The following is a 21,224-nucleotide window of genomic DNA, read 5'->3' on the forward strand; positions in this document are numbered from 1 at the left end:
TGGAACTACTCTAATTTCAGTATCACTCATTGAAGCTTACAATTAGCACATTTAAGTGATCTGCAGCATGCTAATCAATAGAACAGAAAATGGACTGAAAGATATGTCTTTGTAATGCTATAAATTGGTTCAGAATTCTTTGCAATGTCTCTGTTAAGCACATTCTATTCTGTTAGTTGATTTGGTTTTGGTCAGTATCTTAAGCCCATGGATACGTGCACTTTGTTTTCTTTAAACAGATGTTTTATCTGTCACACATAATGTTTATCAGATTAGGTAATTCCAGGTGATCATGTCAGCTTGTTCTAGCTAGTCCTTTACAGGAAAGGCAACCTAATCAGAATTACTGAGCAAGCTGGGAAATTCATTTGTCTTTCTTTCACTGTCATATTGTGTTGTCCTGGAAAATCATTTATCCCCATATAGTATGTGCTGGAATCATTATCCTGCTCTATGCTATATCACATTTATTTTATATTGACCAAAGCCTATTTATCTCTTGTTAAATCAAAAGTGGAAATTCAGTCACATGGTCTGAGGTGTATTACTGTAGGAAGGCGGTGTGGTTCTCCAGTGCCCCGGAGAGGGGCGAGCTGGACACCAGAGTGGGCGGAGCCAGAGCACTCCAAGCCCATCCCCAAGAGGATCAGAGGCTGGACAGAAAGTATAAGAGCTCAACCCCAGAGCTCACTCGAGAGGCAGCCTCTGGAGAGGCCAGACACCTCTGGCCCAGCTCCCGCCGGGAAGACTCCAGCAACCAGCAGCGGACCTGGATACTGGCCTGACCGGCCGACACTCGACACAGACCAGCGTGTGGGAGGGTCACTAAGCGTACCCCTCGCCAGCTACCCAGAAGAGTCACTGAGTGTACCCCTCGCCAGCTACCCCAAGGATCCAATGGTGATTGACTCCGCTGAGGACACCACCTTCACCCAGGTACCTCCAGAGGGGGAATTGGGAAGTAGCCCGGGGGCAGCCGACCCAAGTCTGGCTGCAACACAGCCGGAACCCATGTCAGTGTGTTGCAGCCAGGATCTCCACTGACACAGCAGTGGGCCTTTGGCTGCTGCTAGGGCCCTGGGCTAGGACGCAGTGGAGTGGGGTGGTGGAGGGGATGCAGGCCCTCCAATGCGTGGGTGGCAGTCTCCCCCTCTCCCAGGCTGCTCAGAGCCTGAAGTCTGGGTGTTATTTACCTGTTTTTGCTCAGCCCCTGCCTAAGGCCTGAGCTGTGACTTTTTACTGCCCCGCCCTGACCCAGGGCCTGGGCTTGTTATCTGTTAATTGCTACCTGTGCGCGCTCAGCCCCCTGCCCAGATGGCTTGAGCCAGGACTCCTGTGGCCCGACCAATTCCCCAAGGGGCTGTGCAGGGACTAAGGGAGGCCGTGTGGTTCCCCGCCACCCCAGAGAGGGATGAATCCCGGCAAACCCCCTCTCGACAATTACAAATCCACATCTCTTGAAGAATCCCCTGCAAAAAACCCTAGAGTTCAATCTGAGAGCATACACTATTGTTTGAGACAGGTATTGTAGCATCTGTTCATTCATCTTGCAGGGACAAAGAGATGGATTGTAAGACATGAAACAAGGAGATGACCTGCAATATGTGTTACATAGAAGAAGACAAATTCTGTGGTATGTATGGCAGGCAGGGGAAGAGATCAGAGCAACTGCAATGCACATTGCCTTGAACTGCATGTACTGTACATAGTCAAGAACAACAGAATTTAGGACTGTACACATAGGAATAGCAGAAGAAAGAGGATTTTTCAAGGGTGCTACAGAAGCAAGCACCTAACTACAGCATTACACACAGCATTCAATCAACAAACCCCAGGCTCAGTTCTACAGTCTCTACTCTCACTGAGTGACACATGTAAATAGTCCTATTGACTGTATTGGCACTGCTTGCATGAGCAAGTATTACCCATTGTGAGCACGAGTTGCAGAATCAGACCCTAAGAAGAGGACTGTCTCAGGCTTCCACACTGGCTAGCAACCAGACTACATACCTAGGCTCCCCACTGGGCTTGTACTTGGACAGGTAGCCTGTATTGAAGCCTGTGCCACCGCCTCTTCATTGCTATTGTTACCCACACTAGCTAGGTTACAGGTATGCCAATCTGTGATAAATCACACCTTCGCTTGTAGTGTAGATATCCACTCTGTGTCTGAGCATTCATGGGTGAGGAGTACTTCTGCTGGAGAACTGGAGCCCAGCTGCATATGCCTTTCAATCCTAGCAATCTGTTTTTAAGGGTATCTTTGCAAGAAAAAATGACTTGTTTTTTGCTTGAAAAATAAGAAAGATTCTCCTCTATAGCATCAAAGGCCAGTTCTGATAACAACGGCTCACCTGAGCCCCAACAGTAGCTGGGTGTCTGTTGGGGACAAGACAGTAGAGCCAATTGCAGTCTGGGGAGCTAGCTTTTAAAAACCTTTGGGAGTGGGTTTCTAACTCTTACTTCATAGCAGCTGGATTGGCCATCCCTTCAGGCAAATAAGAGCTCAGTTGCCCAAAGCAGAAGCATGTATGGCAGTGGCACATCTCTAGTGAAATACCAAATGAAAGCTGCAGACTAAAGGAAACTTGTGACTAGGTATTGCTTAGCAACATCACATGTTTAGGTCACAAACTTGGTGACATAATTCACACTGTGGAGAGGTAACATATGAATATATAACACATGCACATGCTAGAAGTAATTAACCCATTCACTGCCATTCTGGCAACACTCTTCTAGAGAAGGGCATGCACAAGGCTAAAATAACATTGAAGTTGCACAGATTAATATTCTCAAAAGTTGGGAAATGCAGAACTTAAGGTTCTTACTGAAAGGCTAATTGAGTCGCATGGCCTGTTATGTAGCATTCCTATATAGTTAAAATTAAGATTGATTATGATTTTTTTGCTTATGTCTTAAGTGTATTTCATAAATGTATAAGATGTGCCACAGGATGGTGTCAGTATTGTTTAGAAATCTAGACTTTTGCATTTCCTGACTCTCCTTCAATATTTACTGTGCATTTTAAGATTGTATGAATTTTTTTCCAGTTAACTGACATTTGTTTTACAAGGCCAAGAAGAGAAAAAAGTACTTGGCTCACTAATCTTAACATTTAAGTGTCCAGTTAGGGTTTGAAGTTCATGCCTCAAAGAGGAGGAAGGGGGTGAACTCCCATTTTTGCTGCAGCTTTTCATTTTGTCTGACGTCCATTCTCTGCAATGATAGTTAATTGATGGAGCATTTAACTTCTACTTACATTTTGATGCTTATATCTAGGCTTGGCAGAATTCGTTCTTTGTTGGTTTTCTGTTTGGGGTTTTTTTACGTAATTTTGATGGATAATATCTGTTTTGTAGAATTTTTGTAGATTTGTATTTATTTAAATTTTCACAGTTGTGGGAAAGTATGGGTGAGGCAGACAATGGGTGGGATCAGACAACAACTATTTAATGGCAGAAGACATTGAGACTCAAAGAGTTAAATCTTTGACTGTTAAAACACAAATTGTCTACATTATGTCAAAATATACAGAATAAATATCCTTAAATAAAACTCTAAGACGTTCTCAAGCAGCATTTTTCTTTGCCTATCTGTTAATTTTGATTATTATTGATGGAAATATTTGTCATTGGTTTGTGTATGTTCGGTAGAATTGACACTTGCTGACAATTTACTGATAAAAATCAAATCTTTCCATGCAAACTTATACCTTGGCAATGGGAAAAGATAGTGTTTATAGCAGGTGCCACTAGATGGCACTGTTATACATGATCTTACAAGTTTTTTTTCTTAGTGTGAGCAAGGTTTTAGTCTTTTAAGTTATGCTGTATTGTTAGTTTTGCTGTGCAGTTATCCTTTGAGGGAAGCTGTATCAGATAGCAGAGTTTCGTTTTATTCTCCATGTTTGAAAACAATGCTTGGGACACAGTAACATCCTGGGAACTGGACATCATCAGTGTGTCAGCTGAGATTTCTGGAAGAAAGGATTTGCCTGCCTGTTTGTGACTGCCTCAGTCCCAGGAATGGTGCATATGTGTTTTAAAAAACAAAAGACAAAAAAAGAAAGAGAAAGGAGAAAAAAAAAAAAGCAAGTTACACTTACTACACCCAAACTCTTGAGTCACAGATTTCTCCTCCAGTGAGAAGCTGCCCTGCAAGGCCCTGGAATTCTTCTATGCCTTGGCACAGGGGCAACAATAGAAATGTATGTTTTTAATGAAAGCTTAATTGCAGAATTCGGCAAAACAAAAACAAAACCCCTTCAGAGTCCCTACAATCCTGGAGTCCACAATTTCTCTTGTCCTTGATATTAAGATAGTGAGTTAAGAAGGTTTTGGGGTGGGGGTGTAGGTTGTTTTGTGTGCTTAGGGATTTTTGGAGGAATTGGCTGTGTGTATTTCAACGTAATGTTGATAGTGTTCTCTCACTTAGAGCTCACCAGCAGGCCAAGAGTGTTCCCTTAGACCTCTCAGGACTGTTGAGGAGAATGGTGTGATGACATCAAAGGGGGCAGGGCTCAGCTGGAATTCTAATACTGGGGGGGAACCCTCAGCATATGCTTTCTGAACATGTGCAGAAATGACTTTACTGTGGATTGTAGCTTTATTACTATAAGCTAAATGGTTTTCAGATCTGGTTGTAAACACACAGTCCTCCTTACTGAATTACAAAAATATTAGAAAATTGATGCCAGAGTGGGAGAGTGTATTTATTTCCTTCACATCACTCAGCAGTCAGAAGGGATTTTGCTTAAACTTTCTGAAGAATTCATATTTTGACCAACTAAAAATAGAAAATTTCAGCCCCGTATTAATATCTGAGACTTTTATAAGCATGTGACAATAGCAATTTACATCTGCTTTATAACTTCAGCTGCTAACATCTCCTTTCAGATCAACAGACTACAGAACATATAGTGCTAAGCAAACCAGCCACTCAATACTGGTACCCTCTATCATTGGCCATTGTGATGACCAAGAACATGAGCCTAATTCCATTGGTAGGAAGCAGAGCTAAACTCCAGTGTGTTGTAAGCCACACAACAGCCCATAACATGCCAAACAGTGTTAATAAGCTTAACAAGCTTTAAACATTTCTCATGTTAAGAAAAATAAATATAACTATCTAGCAGGCCAGATGGTTGGGGCATGTCTAGTACTGTGGGTGCTCATTGATAATACCTTGCACTTGTGTATCATCTTTCATCCAAGGATCTCAAAGCATTGTACAAAGCTCATTCAGTATTATTCATCCCATTGTAAAGATAGGGAAACTGAAACAGAGAGAAGTTAAGCCATTTACTCAAGCCCCCAGAGGAAACCTGTGGCAAAGCTAGAAATAGCATCTAGCTCTCCTGACTCCACTCCCTTGTCCTAATCAGCAGACCATGCCACCTCCCCGACAGCTGCCGCATGCTTCTCAGCTGTCCCTCTTTTCAGACCTAAATTTAACTCCATTTCACACAAACCCTTGGGTTTTCATGCGGTTGTTACCTTAAATTATAGACAGAAATGCTGACTAGTGAGCAGTAAAAATTGTTGCTGTCAGAGCCTGGAAACACGATACCACTCCAGAAACTGAGAGGGCTTAGTTAAGTTTAAGTCTCTTCATACATAACACATTCTCACATTGATAAATACCTACAGCTTCTTACGGACTGAGTGCCTTTTCTATAACTTTTTGGTGACTTTTTGGTTATAATAATGCTGGGTTGGTACCTAGAGATGACGGAGATGGGATTGTCTGAAATACCACAGACTGAAGATGGGTCCTCAGGAGTCTGTCTCTTTAACATAAAAAGCTCTTTAATTTAGGGGCAAGTCCTTGATCCCTCTCAAAATGAAGTGTGAGGGACTGCACCCCCCAACCCTGAGTGGGGCATGAGGGTCCCCTGGCTCTGGGTGGAATCCGTCAATGCGCAGACTCGGGCCACCAAGGCAAAGGTGAGTAACTGAATGACTTGTTTCCTCCTCGCCTAGAGCTTTTGTGTTTCTCCCTCAATTCCCCTGCAGTGGCCTGTCTGCACAGTGGCATTAGGTTGCCACAAATAACACTACCAAATCCTCTTCCCCAAGCGGGGACCAGAAACGTACCAGATTTGTGGCCACTAGTGAAGCCTGACGGCTGCAGTACTGCATATGCAGCTCTTGTTATGCAGGAAGGCTGCATAATAGTGGATCTGCTGGCTTTACCCCAAACCCTCTCACAGCGAGAAGCTGGGAGCCCCTACAGAGCTCCAAGGGAGGTTTGGTGCAGCAGGTACAGATCCCCCAGTATAGGCCCCTGAAGGCTTGTCCCCATCCAGGACCTTCTAGGGGTGCAGAGTATGGGCAGGACTTTCCCCCTACTGTGTTGGTTTGCTGTTTCTCTCTGTGCTGTTTCTCTCTATGTCCATTTGATAGTTCTCCATGGAAATATTAGGCCAAACTGAGTGTTGACATATATCCCGAATACCTGCCCTAAGCACACAGTCTGGGCCTTGCTCTCTACTGTAGTTCTATTGCTTTCTCCATGGTGCCTCATGGTGTTTTATAATACTAGTATTTTACCTTTCTTTCAGGTTTTTGTGTTGTTTCTTCCCCTGGAATTGAGGTTATCTTCCTATACGAGTGTGTAAACTGGGTCCACTTTCTTTTCTTCTTCTTTTTTTTTACCAGACCTAAGATAAAAATATTCTTGTTCTGTAAAGTATGTTTTCCCTTGTTTGATTATATGTAGAAACCTAGGCTCTGAGTAAAGTCCCTGACACCTTGCTCCATATAAAAAAAAACCATTCAGCTGTCATATATTTTTTATTTTAAAAACAAAACGAGGTCAGCCGTGTGTCGGGAAAGTCAGAAATACTGTAGATTAGAGATGGGACTCCCAGCTTCTTCTAATCCTTTTATGCAGTTGTTTTACTTGTGTCCCTCATATAGGGGTGTCTTTCCCCATGTTTGGGTCTCCGTGTGTTGCCATATGGGTTGCAGTAAAGAAATTCAGACTAACCTCACCCTGAGGCGCTTGCGGCTTGAAAAAGAAATTCACATATGGAAAGAGAACATGTAACAGCAACCAACAGGAAAGAAACAACTCAGCATGGGTCTGAACCAAAAGCAAGCATGAATCCGAACACCCCCACCTATTGAGAAAGGTCAGATCCCAACTTCACAGCTCCCTTTCTTTCTAATGAGCCGTCCCAAGCCCAGCAGCTACTTCACCCTCTGACCCAAACTGAGAAAATACAGAGTAAGATTCAAGTGTTACAGCAGAAGTGACTTAGGCTCTTAAATGTCATTTTCAAATCTGACCTAGCCACTTAGCACCAGATTTTCAAAGGTATTTAGGGATCTAAAGATGCAGACAGTGGGCTCAGTGGGATTTTTAAAAGCATCTGTATTTTTAGACACCTAATACCATTGAAAACCTGGTCCTAAATCCCATTGATTTAGGCATTTTTGAAAAATGTACCTAGCCTCTCTCTATATAATGGATCCAACCAAGCGCCTGTGTTTGCTCTGGGAAAATTTGGATCTGAACTTCACTTCTCTAAAAGTGAGCAATGTTAAAACAAACAAGCCCAACTCTGACAGCAGTGAGACAGAGCCATGGCAGAAGCAGCCCCCCTCACTCTGGGGAATGTGTGAGCACATTTCTCAAACCTGAGCTGCTGGACCACATCAAGGTCCTTCCCCACATCTGTTGTCCACGTACATGGAATCTGTAACTCATCCATCTCCGCACACGCCTGCAAATTTGGAACAGTTCACTGTTCAGGGGTATGTGACTTACAAAAATAAAAGATGATGAAGTGGCCATCATGACTTCCCAGGAAGTGTGCTCTGCTGACTGCACCTAGTTTGAAAAACAAAAGGGGGGTGGAGAAGGAAGGGGGAGAGAATGATTCAGTCATCAGGGGGTGGCTGTTAGTTCAAGACATTGCAGCTTGTCCAGCTGCCATGTCAGAAATCAGTTTCAATTTGATTTAATGAGGGTGGAGAAAAAGTCCCCCATTTATTCTAAATCCATTAGCAGTAAGGGGAAGCTGCCTGCTGCAGCTACAGGATGTGCAGGTGTTGCCGATTTGCTGGCCACTATAAATCTGCATGAATGAGAACAGAGGTTAAAGAGGAAGAGAGTATGATAGATAAGAGGCTAATTAAGCAAGCAAAGAAGGGTTCTTCCCTGCCTCCTTCTTAAAAAAGAAAAAATGTGCAGCTGAGTTAGTCATTTACACTGGTGTAAGTTGGGAGTAACCCCACTGAGGCAGAAAATCACAGCAGCCAGAACCATTGGTTTGTTTGTTTTTAATTCCTTTTTTCCATTTCCAGATGCATCTGCAGGAGAGGAGAGTGGGGGGTCCTTGCCGTTGAGGGAAGCCTGGATGTGCAGAAGTGAGAGACAATAATTGATATCCCTGTTGGTCCTCTCAGCTGATAGATAAAGGGCTGAGCAGGCATTCCTTTCCATTTCGTTCAGGTTCTTAGGCTACCCACAGCTGTCACTGTGGTACCTGTCCAGGAGCCTGATCTTCCTTGTCCCTGTAGGGAGGAGCCGGCCCAGTGAGGGTTGAGGCACATTGCAGGGGGAAGCCTGCGCTGTGTTTGTTCTGAAACTGCACGGATGGCTTTAGTTTGAGCTTTCAGTCCAATTCCATCCATGAGCCCTAAGCACAGATGCACACATGCCCACAGCAAAGCTGCAGCATGGATTGCCTTTTAACACTGACCTTGCTGGTTAACTCCACGCAGGTCTTAGTCTGTACGTTCTGGGAGGCAGAGCCCATATCATCTATACTCCCCAGGTGGATGTTCAACAAGTTCAGAAAACATGAACACATGCAAGTGAAGTGCAAAGACCTGAGACAGAAGCGCACGGTTCAGCTTATCAGTGCAGTGCATAGCACAAATGGGTACTAGTCCATGACTAGGACTCATAGGGACTGAAGTAATGCAAGGGTGTACTACTACTGCTACTAAGGGTATGTCTACACTACGAAATTAGGTCAAATTTATAGAAGCCGGTTTTATAGAAATCGCTTTTATACAGTCGATTGTGTGTGTCCCCACATAAAATGCTCTAACTGCATTAAGTCGGCGGACCGCGTCCACAGTACCGAGGCTAGCATCGACTTCCAGAGCATTGCACTGTGGGTAGCTATCCCACAGTTCCTGCAGTCTCCGCCGCCCATTGGAATTCTGGGTTGAGATCCCAATGCCTGATTATGCAAAAACAGTGTCACGGGGGGTTCTGGGTACATGTTGTCAGGCCCCTCCCCCTCCGTCAGAGCAATGGCAGACAATTGATTCGCGCCTTTTTACCTGGGTTACCTGTGCAGACAACATATCACGGCAAGCATGGAGCCCGCTCAGCTCAGCTCAGCTCAGCTCACCGTCACCATATGTCATCTGGGTGCCGGCAGACGTGGTACTGCATTGCTACACAGCAGCAGCTAATTGCCTTTTGGCAGTAGATGGTGCAGTATGACTGGTAGCCATCATCGGCTATCTGGCTGCTGGCAGACGTGGGGCTGTATTGCTATACAGCAACAGCTCCTTGCCTTTTGGCAGTAGATAGTGTATTACGATTGATATCCGTCATCATCATATTCCTCAGTGAATTCGATCAGAGGCACCTAGGCAGACACGTTTTGTCTCCTGGAGACTCAGTCCTGCCGGCAGTCCTATTGAACCGTCTTGACGATGATGGCTAGCAGTCGTAGTACAGCATCTTCTTCCAAGCACTCAGAAGATGCCGATGGCTATCAGTCATGCTGCACCGTCTGCTGCCAGCTTAAGATGTAAAAATTAGATGGACCAGATTTGTTCTGTATTCATTTGCTTCCTCCTCCTGCCGTGAAATCAACGGCCTGCTAAACCCAGGGTTTTGAGTTCAATCTTTGCGGGGGCCATTCTGTGTGACAGTTGTTTGTGTTTCTCCCTGATGCACAGCCACCTTTGTTGATTTTAATTCCCTCTACCTGTAAGCCATGTCATCACTCGCCCCTCCCTTCCTCCCTCCGTCAGACAATAGTTTCGCGCCTTTTTTCAGCCCAGACTCCATAGCACTGGGATCATGGAGCCCGCTCAGATCACCGCGGGAATTATGAGCACTATGAACACCACACGCATTGTCCTGGAGTATATGCAGAGCCAGAACATGCCAAAGCAAAACCAGGTGAGGAGGCAATTGCAGTAATTGCAGCGCGGCGACGAGAGTGATGAGGAAATTGACATGGACATAGACCTCTCACAAAGTACAGGCCCCAGCAATGTGCAAATCATGGTGTTACTGGGGCAGGTTCATGCCGTGGAATGCCGATTCTGGGCCCGGGAAACAAGCACAGACTGGTGGGACCGCATCATGTTGCAGGTGCGGGACGATTCCCAGTGGCTGCGAAACTTTTGCATGCGTAAGGGCACTTTCATGGAACTTTGTGACTTGCTTTCCCCTGCCCTGAAGCGCCAGAATACCAGGATGAGAGCAGCCCTCACAGTTGAGAAGCGAGTGGCGATAGCCCTGTGGAAGCTTGCAACGTCAGACAGCTACCGGTCAGTCGGGAATCAATTTGGAGTGGGCAAATCTACTGTGGGGGCTGCTGTGATCCAAGTAGCCAACGCAATCAAAGAGCTGCTGATATCAAGCGTAGTGACTCTGGGAAACGTGTAGGTCATAGTGGATGGCTTTGCTGCAATGGGATTCCCAAACTGTGGTATGGCGATAGACGGAACCCATATCCCTATCTTGTCACCGGAGCACCAAGCCACCGAGTACATAAACCGCAAGGGGTACTTTTCAATGCTGCTGCAAGCCCTGGTGGATCACAAGGGACATTTCACTAATATCAACGTGGGATGGCCGGGAAAGGTACATGATGCTCGTGTATTCAGGAACTCTGGTCTGTTTCAAAAGCTGGAGGAAGGGACTTTCTTCCGGGACCAGAAAATAACCGTTGGGGATGTTGAAATGCCTATCGTTATCCTTGGGGACCCAGCCTACCCCTTAATGCCATGGCTCATGAAGCCGTACACAGGCACCCTGGACAGGAGTCAGGACCTGTTCAACTATAGGCTGAGCAAGTGCCGAATGGTGGTGGAATGTGCATTTGGATGTTTAAAAGTGCGCTGGCGCAGTGTACTGACTCAGATAGACCTCAGTGAAGCCAATATTCCAATTGTTATTGCTGCTTGCTGTGCGCTCCACAATATCTGTGAGAGTAAGGGGGAGACATTTATGGCGGGGTGGGAGGTTGAGGCAAATCGCCTGGCCGCTGATTACGCGCAGCCAGACACCAGGGTGGTTAGAAGAGTACAGCAGGGTGCGGTGCGCATCAGAGAAGCTTTGAAAACGAGTTTTGTGACTGGCCAGGCTACGGTGTGAAACTTCTGTTTGTTTCTCCTTGATAAACCCTCCGTCCCCTCTCCCCCTGGTTCACTCTACTTCCCTGTAAACTAACCACCCTCCCCTCCCCCCTTCGAGCACCGCTTGCAGAGGCAATAAAGTCATTGTTACTTCACATTCATGCATTCTTTATTAATTCATCACACAACTAGGGAGTAACTGCCAAGGTAGCCCAGGAGGGGTGGGGGAGGAGGGAAGGAAAAGGACACACTGCAGTTTAAAACTTTAAAACTTTAACACGTATTGAAGGCCAGCCTTCTGATGCTTGGGCAATCATCTGGGGTGGAGTGACTGGGTGGCCGGAGGCCCCCCACCGCATTCTTGGGCGTCTGGGTGAAGAGGCTATGGAAATTGGGGAGGAGGGCTGTTGGTTACACAGGGGCTGTAGTGGCGGTCTCTGCTCCTGCTACCTTTCCTGCAGCTCAACCATACGCTGGAGCATATCAGTTTGATGCTCCAGCAGCCGGAGCATCGACTCTTGCCTTCTGTCAGCAAGCTGACACCACCTATCCTCTTCAGCCTGCCACTTGCTCTATTCAGCCCGCCACCTCTCCTCTCGTTCATATTGTGCTTTTTTGCACTCTGACATTGACTGCCTCCACGCATTCTGCTGTGCTCTGTCAGCATCGGAGGACATCTGGAGCTCCGAGAACATATCATCCCGAGTCCGCCGTTTTCTCCTTCTAATCTTCAATAGCCTCTGTGAAGGAGAAACATTTGCAGCTGGTGGAGGAGAAGGGAGAGGTGGTTAAAAAAAACATATTTTAGAGAACAATGGGTACACTCTTTCACGTTAAATTTTGCTGTTCACATTACACAACACATGTGCTTTCGTTACAAGGTCGCATTTTTTCTCTTATATTGAGGGCCTGCCGGTTTGGTGTGAGAGATCACTCACACAGTTCCAGGCAACAGATTTCGGCTTGCAGGCAGCCATGGTAAGCCACAGTCTTTTGGCTTTTTTAACCTTCTTAACATGTGGGAATGGTTTCAAACAGTAGCGCCCTCATTTCCCATACCAAGCTCCCATTGGGTTGGCCATTTAAAATGGGTTTGCAATGTAAAAGGCGGGGCTGTGGTTTCCGGGTTAACATGCAGCACAAACCCAACTACCCCCCCACACACACACACACCCAATTCTCTGGGATGATCACTTCACCCCTCCCCACTACCGCGTGGCTAACAGCAGGGAACTTTTCTTTTCAGCCGAGCAGGAATGGGCACCTCTGAATGTCCCCTTAATAAAATCATCCCATTTCAACCAGGTGACCGTGAATGATATCACTCTCCTGAGGATAACAAAGGGAGATAAGGAATGGATGTTGTCTGCATGCCAGCAAACACCAGGACCATACGCTGCCATGCTTTGTTATGCAATGATTCCAGACTACGTTCTACTGGCCTGGCATGGTAAAGTGTCCTACCATGGCAGACGGGATAAGGCAGTCCTCCCCAGAAACCTTTTGCAAAGGCTTTGGGAGTACATGAAGGAGAGCTTTCTAGAGATGTCCCTGGAGGATTTCCGTTCCATCCCCATACACATTAACAGACTTTTCGAGTAGCTGTACTGGCCGCGATTGCCAGGGCAAATTAATCATTAATCATTAAACACGCTTGCTTTTAAACCATGTGTAATATTTACAAAGGTACACTCTCCAGAGGTCCCTTGTGTGCCCTCAAGGTCTGGGAGCACGCCTTGGGTGAGTTCAGGGGTTACTGGTTCCAGGTCCAGGGTGATAAACATATCCTGGCTGTTGGGGAAACCGGTTTCTCCGCTTCCTTACTGTGAGCTATCTTCATTGTCTTCATCATCATCTTCCTCGTACCCCGAACCCACTTCCCTGTTGCGTGATTCTCCATTGATGGAGTCAAAGCACACGGTTGGGGTAGTGGTGGGTGCACCCCTTAGCATGGCATGCAGCTCCGCATAGAAGCGGCATGTTTGCAGTTCTGCCCTGGACCTTCCATTTGCCTCTCTGGCTTTGTGGTAGGCTTGCCTTAGCTCCTTAATTTTCACGCGGCACTGCTGTGCATCCCTGTTATGGCCTCTGTCCTTCATGGCCTTTGAGACTTTTTCTAATATATTGCCATTTCGTTTACTGCTATGGAGTTCAGCTAGCATTGATTCATCTCCCCATATGGCGAGCAGATCCCGTACATCCCGTTCTGTCCATGCCAGAGCTCTTTTGCGATCCTGGGACTCCATCATGGTTACCTGTGCTGATGAGCTCTGCGTGGTCACCTGTGCTCTCCACGCTGGGCAAACAGGAAATGAAATTCAAAAGTTTGCGGGGCTTTTCCTGTCTACCTGGTCAGTGCATCTGAGTTGAGAGTGCTGTCCTGAGTGGTCACAATGAAGCACTGTGGGATAGCTCCCGGAGGCCAATAACGTCAAATTCCATCCACACTACCCCAAATCCGACCCGCAAAGGCCGATTTTAGCGCTAATCCCCTCGTCGGAGGTGGAGTAAAGAAACCGGTTTAAAGGGCCCTTTAAGTAAAAAAAAAAGGGCTTCGTCGTGTGGACGTGTCTAGGCTTAATTCGATTTAACGCTGCTAAATTCGACCTAAACTCGTAGTGTAGACCAGGCCTCAGATGGTTGCTCAAGAAGCATCACCATTAGAGATCTGTCCTGGGCAGTGGTGGTTGAAGGTTGATGGGGAAGATGATATAAAAGCAACAAGTGACACAGTGAGCCTCATTCCCTTTACCAGCTATACCCACATCCGATTGCCAGCGCAGCATAAAGTGGCATTAGTGTGAGTGAGTTTCAGGCTCAGTGTCTGTGGACGCCTTGTAAGTAAACAGATAAAGAGGTGGTCTCTATTTTAATTAATCAAGCCTCTGAGACTTGCCCGTCATGCTGCAAGTAAGAGCAGTGTGCAAAAACATTGCATTCCTAAAGAAATGTAATGCATCACGGCAAGGGACCCCACAGGAAAAGCATGGCAGAGAAATACCATAATTTCCTCATTAGGATCCCAGCATGTCAGCACCTTGCCAATTACATTCCTGAATGATCTACAGCTCTGTTTTGCACTTGTTGCCCACAACCCTTTTAAATAAACTCATGCCCAGGGTTACTCATGGCATTGTTCCAAGTCAGACCTTCCTTTCCAAAAAGGCTCTGCTAGTCATTCAGTGCTGCCCACACTAGCAATATAAAGGGCTCCAAGCAATCCCTAAGTCAGCTGGATTCACATTACCAAGGCTAAGTGAACCAGAAATCAAACTGCATGCAACATACGCTGCATGCCCATGACTACTACTCAGTCATAAAGTCATTTCCCAATTTATGGGGAAATTATCCCTTGCTCACCAAATACAGGAAACGGATCATATTTTATGGATGTTCCATGGCCAATTGCAGCGGTGATTCATGCAACGTTTCCTTTCTCCTAGCAGAGCTGGTCATGGAGAGTAACATTCACATTTGTTTTACAGTTAGTCATGAATAAATACTAACTGGTTCCTGGACCGATTGTTGCCGGTAAAGCCACACTCAGCCTGGGTAAAAAACTAGCAGCAAGATCAACCTCCACCTCACACCCATGTCCACCCCCAGGTGGGAAAACTCACAGAAAGGGCACAGGCATGGGAAACTCTGGAAGGTTCCCTGGCGGGAGCAGAGTTCCCACCAATGGAACAGGCAGGGGTTTGGTCTCCAGAACTTGCAGGTTCTTGCTGAAGCCAGGGCCTGTGTGGGTTGAGGCCACGTATCTCTCTACTGGTTCCAGGGCACCCTGGCGCTCTCTTGTGTTCGATACAAGAATTGCTCCAAAGAAGCCATGCTGAGCGTACTTCCAGACACTGCTTCAGAAACTCCCGTTTAATGGGTAGGTCCCACTGTGCAGAGGAGAGTTCCAAAAAGGGGTAGGGGACTATGTACATAACATGGCTGTTCCCTTGGCATAGCCCCTGCCAGGCCCAGCCCACTCCCTGACTGTGAGCACTGGCAGACTCCTGATCCCACTGAGGAGCAGGCTGTGCTGTTGACTGACCACCAGCACTTCTGCTCAGGCAGGGGGAGATCTGCCTGCAGAGGGCCCCCTCTGAGCATGGCTTGGCACAGAACAATCTGGGCCCTGGGTGAGGCATGCTAGACCATGTAGGTCTCAGCCTAAGGAAATCAAACAAAAAACTCCCATTGGATACTTCGTTCAGTGATGGAATGAGTCCTATCTTGTCATTGGAGGCCCCCAAATTCCCTGCAGCATTTATCTGGCAGTGGTTAAGAAGCAGATGGAAATTAACATCAGCCACAGGGCAGGTTTAAATCAGGAGCCCAATCCTATGTGGTTTTTATTGATACCTTGAACTGCTTTGCAATCTGAGTTTTCACCTTGTGCCAAGTGATCTTGAAAATTCCTGAGAGGCTCAGGACAGGCACTTCCAGGGAGTGCTTTTTTGGAGGGAGGTTGGGGGAGCAAGCAGGAAATTTCAAGGCACCTTTGGATGTAAGCCAGGGCATTGGGGATGGCACAAGACCTCCCAATGGAAATTCTTTCACAAGGGTGAATCAGTTTCACAGCAGAGTTTTCAGATAGATAAATTCAGGCTTAGAAAATGGAAAAACTGCCTTCTCAGTTCCTATTTGGATTTTGGGCTGCTGATCTATATATTTCCTTCCACAGATACTTAGGAAAAATCTCTGAAATTACAGCCATTCCTAGTGAGAGCTGAGTAGAAGTCGTGCCACTGGTTTCTCGTGTCTGCTGATAGCGCCAACAAGGCCAGAGCTGTTAAAGACATCAGCTATTAGCACATTGTACATTTTCCATGCCATCTGATTCTGTCAATCTGCCTCCTCTTGCCTGGGAATCAGGCTGCAATGGCCATTTACTTTTTCGGCCCTTCAGAACAGGAGCGTCATAGTGGTATAACAAGTGCTTACAGTGGGACCTGCGTGCTGGGAATCTACTCAGCACCAGAGTGGCTCAGGGTGCAGAAAAACTGGGAAAGGTGAATGTGAGCATTACCAGGCACAGCAGGCAGAATGCTTTGAAAGTCTGGTCAGTTTGTCAGAGCCAGTTCAAGCCACTGCCCTGAACATCAGCGCAGTCAGTCGAACTATCAGTCAAAGCCTTCCTCAGATTAAGTTTCTACTCTTTTTCCTGGGTGACCTGGAGAGAATTTGAAGAGAAAAGCTGACAGGCCTGTTGTCGTGCTGGCGGAGGATATGGCTGTAAATCTCTCAAGTGCTCCCAAAATAAGCATCGTGTCTGAAAATGAGCACTGTATACTGGCAACATTACTAGGTTCACACTTCAGGGGCAATGCTGAGGGCAGGCTACCTCCAAGGCTCAATGCAGAAAATCAGAAAGATGTAATCTCGTCTGAATGTCTCTCACATGCTGCCATCACACACAGCAAGGAAAAGACGGGGGAGAAGAGAGAATCATTTAATGGGGTTGAACTGTCTGAGACCTCTTCAGCTGCTACTGTGAACTCCCCTAAACCTGCCTTATCTTGGCAAACAAGGCATTGCTGATCAATAGCCCAATACAGCTCCTATTAAAGTTAATTCAGAACTCTCGTAGACTTGGATGAGAGTAGGATCAGATCCCAGATATATACTGCTGTAGCTGGGCCATCCTTTCTTGCAGTATGAATGCAGCCATAGGCAGTTTCTCTTGGTTGGTTTAGCGCTCCAGCTATGCCAGAACCCTGCCTCTTCCAGGGGAACCAAAATCCAAATTAACAAAAAAGTCCAAACAAACCCAGGTCTGCAACTCACCCTACCTCTCTGGGGTACTCCTGCACCACCCCTCAGACAAAAGGCAATGCTCACCCTTCCCTGCCCAGCGGCTCCAGCTTTGGGCCATGAGTGATGGAGCAGGCATCTGGTACAAACCTCAAAGTCACTCCGTCCACCCCTCAGACCACTTCCTTCCTCTTGGAACAAGTCTATCAGGTTCTTGGGTCAAATGACAACTACTCCTCAGGATATGTTCCCCCAGTCATCTGGTGGTCTCTTCCTTGGCTCTTTCCCTTGCTTCTTCCAGAGCCATTCTTGGGTTCATTCCTGGGCCCCTTCTAGTCCCTACCCCAACAGCAGGTCCTATTCCCTTCAGGTCCCCCCTTCACCAAGCAAAGGATGTTGCTCAAAACCCTGCCACCTTTCTCACTATGCTTTGTTGTGCCAGTTTCCAATGGCCTGTTGTTCCTTCAGACTACAAATGTGTTGCTCTTGGAACAGAGTAGCGCTGGACCATAGGCCTGCTGTCCTGGGCCACTACACCTGCCTTAAAGGGCACACTGTTATACCGCTCCTCTGTGTAGTCTGCAAAGCAAAATGATCTGATACATTTTAGTTTTTGGTACTGATTTAAAATAGAAACCTACCATAAATTGAATGAAAAGGATCGTTTGCTGTGTATAAAATGCGCAAACATCATCTTGGATTTATAGCTACAGTAACATTTTTATACATCTTTTTCACTTTTGTGCACCCATTTAAAATCCATTTGACTAGTCTAGAGCCAGACCAAAAGCCCTTTGGAGACCGTGGGAACCCTTTCATTCATGTCAAGGAATTTGGATCAGGCTCTTAATTGTTAAATGGAAACTTTTTATTTTACCCCGTGCTGCCACCAGTACTATGAAAATGATGAATAAAAAGAAAAAAAATTGAGGTTCAATAAAAATCTCACCCATATTTAGCAGCTCTCTCTGATGTGGCACCCTCTGCCAGTAGCAAAAAGCCAAGCTAAAGAGGACAAAATGCAAGAGCAGAGCAGAGCAATGATGAATGCTGCTAAAATTGATGGGTGCCTTATGCAGCCTCCCACAGTACCTGAACTAAACAGAATTCTTACTCAGCCTGGTCCTTAGATTGATTAAATTTGTTGTTGGAGCTATTAAGCAATAATAATAATGACAATTTAATTTTTAAACCACTCCTCTGACAAGGTACATGAGCACGGTCTAAGTATTTAATAGAACAATAATAAACAAACAATGATAATTTAAACATCACAAACTGCACAGTCTAAAAGCAAAACAAAATATTAAAAGGCTAAACAAACCCACTGCAGTACTAAGAAGAACAGAAAGTTGTTTTTTAAATTGTCATAAAAATGATTTAAAGTTAAGACAAACAAGAGAAATCCTTTGAAGTTAAATGCATCATTCATTATAAGCATTGCCTTCCTCCATAGCAGTAGTGTTTACACTATGCCAAGGGAACAATGCTGAGTGTGGCCCATGAAAAAAGAGGAAAAAAGGAAGTCTGTGAAGTGGTGAAGTGTGTACACCTTTAAAATAAAAAGGAGGATGACAGGGGATTTGGAAAATACTTTCTTCCAGAAAATGAAGAGTATAAATTAAATTTTAAGTCAACTGTCAAAATAACTCTCCTCAGTTGCCATCTGTGCTGTGGTACATATCGTAGCTGAATCATAACATTTTTTAACCTGCAAGGGAGAGGGATGCTTATATTTGTGAAGCAAGAGGAAAATGCTTCTGAAATACGGGAGGGGGAGGCATGCTTGTTTGATTGTTTGTTTGCCCCCCTCAAGGATGGAATTTAATGATCAGAAATCAATAGTGAAAGTAGATCAAAATAGAAAGTATGGTTATGTGCCATTGTGGGTGTTGACGTTTTGTGGTGGAATACTATTGCATCATCTTGTGTGACAATGCATCTGGAAAGGAGTAGAGACAACTGGCTAAATATAGCCTAGAGGAGCCCATGTGTCCGAGAAGGCACCAAAAGAAGCCAAACAAAAGTAAGTGTGTGTGTGGTGGAGGGAGGATGGGTAAGGGAACAACACTTGTGCTCAAAACTGCTCTCTCTGTCCCCACATCCATTGAGGAAATGCCAGGAGGGGAGAAGGAGCCAACTGGGCTGTTGTGTTTCCTCTGGATCCTGGCTTGGGCAGGGCAAATTTTTGGTAGGGTCTCTTTGCTCTGAAGGAGAGGGTGGGCGGGAGAGCTGGAGGTAGCATCCTCTCTCTCTCTCTCTCTCTCTTTCCCTCCCCTGGAGGAAAAAGGAGGCCAGCAGGGGACATCTTGTAGAAGAAAGAAGACATATTGAAGAAGCTGAGCTTGGACCATCCTTCTCCCATCAGGTGCTACTGCTGCTCCTCTTACTGGAAGTAGCTGGGAGCCCCCTAAATTCTCCAGCCAGACAACAGCTCCCCCTGCAGCTTTCACTTCAGATTCTGCTCCCTGAGTCCCTCAAGCCCAGTGTAATGCTCTCCCCAAAGTGACTGATACAAAGCAGAGACCTTTGTGAGGTTGGTGGTTAAGAACTTCTATGGTAACACCAAAGCAGAGGCCTCTCTGAGGTTCTTGTCTCTGTCACACTGAGATGGTTATTAAAGTTCGACTCACTGTGTTGTCATGGTGTTTAGCAGGTAGAGATGGCTGGGACTGCTGTATCTACACCATTTAGCAGTTACAGATTTCTGGGTTGATGGCATCACTGTCTCAGCTTGCTGATCTGATGTCAGGAAATGGGCCAAGAGAGGCAGTGTGGTTTTAGTGCAGTAGTTCTCAAACCTGGACCCCTCCTCCCCCGAACCCTTTTTTCCATACTGGGACTGCCCTGGCACCATCTGCCTCTCTTGCTGGGGACCCCCTCACATACAGCAAGGACAGGGTGGCTGGAACTCACTGACAACTGTGTATGACCCTCCTGGGAATCACAACCCCCAGTTTGAGAACTCATCTCTTAGACTCTAAGACTTAGAGAGAAGCATTCAGAGCAAGCCAATGCTGGTCAGGGAGATATTCAGCAAGGGAAAACCCATATTCGGTGAGGAAATATTTGTCTTCTTTGAGCTCAAACAAGCAAAACTTTACCATGTGAAAGTCAATGAACTCAGGAGAGTAAGAGAAGCTGCCGATGCTGAGTGCCCAATTCTTCACCTAAAACAGTGATGAGGTGTGTGCATTGGGCCATATTTTTGGAGTTTAATTTACCCATCCTACACAAATCCACATCATATATTATTTGAAAGCATATTTTACATGTGTTTAGATCAGGTATGATGTGGAGCTTTCAAGTGGTCCTGTAAGCCTGTAGGTGAGGTGAAACAATGGTACCCAAAATGAGTATGATTTTTTTTGCACAGTTCCAGAAACACTGCACCATGACTACGACTACAGTGTTTGCTGTTTGTTAATTTCAATACCTTAATGTGGTGTTTATTGGTCAGAGCTACCAAACAATAATGTATTAACAAATTTTTATTGGTTTTGCATGGACAAGTATTTTTTTTTTTCAGAAATGACGAAGCTGGTTAGCATGTGACAAAAATGGCAAACAACAATATTTTTCTATATACTAACAGGAAATCTTTTCACATCATATATTCTTAATTGTCAAACTATTTGCTGGCCAGATCAGAAATTTGCTGGCCAGATCAGTCTCACGCTGAAGATTGTGCACCATTAGCAGTAGATTGCATGCCCATAGTTTGTACTGCATAGTGGGTAGATAATCTAAATTCCTAATCCAATTCTTCTCCATTTGTAAGCTTCTATATATACAATGTAAAACATAAGAACATAAGAATGGCCATACTGGGTCAAACCAAAGGTCCATCCAGCCCAGTATCCTGTCTACTGACAGTGGTCTATGCCAGGTGCCCACGAGGGAGTGAACCTAACAGGTAATGATCAAGTGATCTCTCTCCTGCCGTCCATCACCACCCTCTGACAAACAGAGGCTAGGGACACCATTCCTTACCCATCCTGGCTAATAGCCATTAATGGACTTAACCTCCATAAATTTATACAGTTCTCTTTTAAACCCTGTTATAGTCCTAGCCTTCACATCCTCCTCAGGCAAGGAGTTCCACAAGTTGACTGTGCGCTTTGTGAAGAAGAA

This window comes from Trachemys scripta, chromosome 7 (assembly GCF_013100865.1).
Source record: "Trachemys scripta elegans isolate TJP31775 chromosome 7, CAS_Tse_1.0, whole genome shotgun sequence".
NCBI lineage: Eukaryota > Metazoa > Chordata > Testudines > Emydidae > Trachemys > Trachemys scripta.